We start from the raw sequence: 1,327 nt of genomic DNA on the forward strand, positions 1-1,327 counted from the left end.
AATCAATCAATCATCCCATACATCATATCCAAACCCATCATTCATCTCAGGAAGCCCAGAAACAGTGCTTTAATCTGACAATTAAGAGTCTTAGTGCCTCCATCGATACAAAATGGCCACCCAGCCTCCTCGAGACGCGACAGTCGTCCTTCGAGACCACACCGACTACAGAGCCTGGATGATGCAGCTGCAATCGAGATGTGTAGCGCACGGCATCTGGCCGCAAGTGGATCCTAAGTTGACCATCCAAATGACCTCCAAACCAAGAGCTCTAGAGATGCCGCTAATAGCTGAGTTTTCACCAGCCTCTAACGTTGAAACGCCTACACACATAAACAAGCTATTAACAAGCAGTGTTAGAGCCTTTAAAGAAGCTATTAAATACTATAAGATTAAGGCTAACAAGTATAAGAGTAACAGACATAATTATAAAAGAGAGTAATTAAGCCTTTAACAGATTATTGTCTTTATCTAGTTAACAGTTAGCCTGCATCTGCAGTGTACATGCTGTTCCCTAGATTAACTACTTAGATAGTAGATTATAAACTTTAAAGCTACAGTAAGTGTTAACAACTAATTTAAACAAGAACATGTACATAACTAATATAATGCATCTCTAAAGCTGCTAAGAAACGCAAGCATATAGGACCTGTAGCTAGCAGAGTATGATTACGCTGCTACAGAAGCGGAGACACAAAATGTTCTAGAAACAACGCAGTTTAATGCTATAGCAAAGGACTTTCTAACTACTATAAATAAAGTTGCCTCTTATTAGTCTACAACTTTTTAGAAAAGCAGATAGTTTACACTAAATATAAATTAAAAAGAAATAATAAAGCGCTTTTAAAAACATATAATATTAAATTATCTAATACATATAAGAAAGCATAAAGCTGCCTTTATAATAAATAACTTATTATACTTTACTAAAAGTAAAAAGACTACTTAGGGCATAAATAAAAACACCTGTAGTGCAGAAGTTGCAACATTAAGAAAATAAAGTAGACCTTAATATTAACATTATTAAAAAAATAATAAGAAGTTATTTTTAAGCTAGAAACTTACTAAAATAAAAAGCACTAAATATTCTACATGTAGACACATCTATGCACTAAAGGACTGCTTTTATGTTTATCTAGACAGAGCACTAGACTAGTAGATGCTAAATAAAAGAGTTAAAAAGCTTATAGCATTAAAGCATAAGCATAACTTAGAATTTTAAGGCCTACTAAAAGGGCAGCGTAGACATAATTTAAAGATACTAATCTTAAAGAGTTTATATACACCTACACTAGAGATATAAAAAAACTAACTTAAAAGCTAAAAA

This window comes from Lindgomyces ingoldianus (assembly GCF_010093535.1).
Source record: "Lindgomyces ingoldianus strain ATCC 200398 unplaced genomic scaffold BDR25scaffold_76, whole genome shotgun sequence".
In the NCBI taxonomy this organism is placed as follows: domain Eukaryota; kingdom Fungi; phylum Ascomycota; class Dothideomycetes; order Pleosporales; family Lindgomycetaceae; genus Lindgomyces; species Lindgomyces ingoldianus.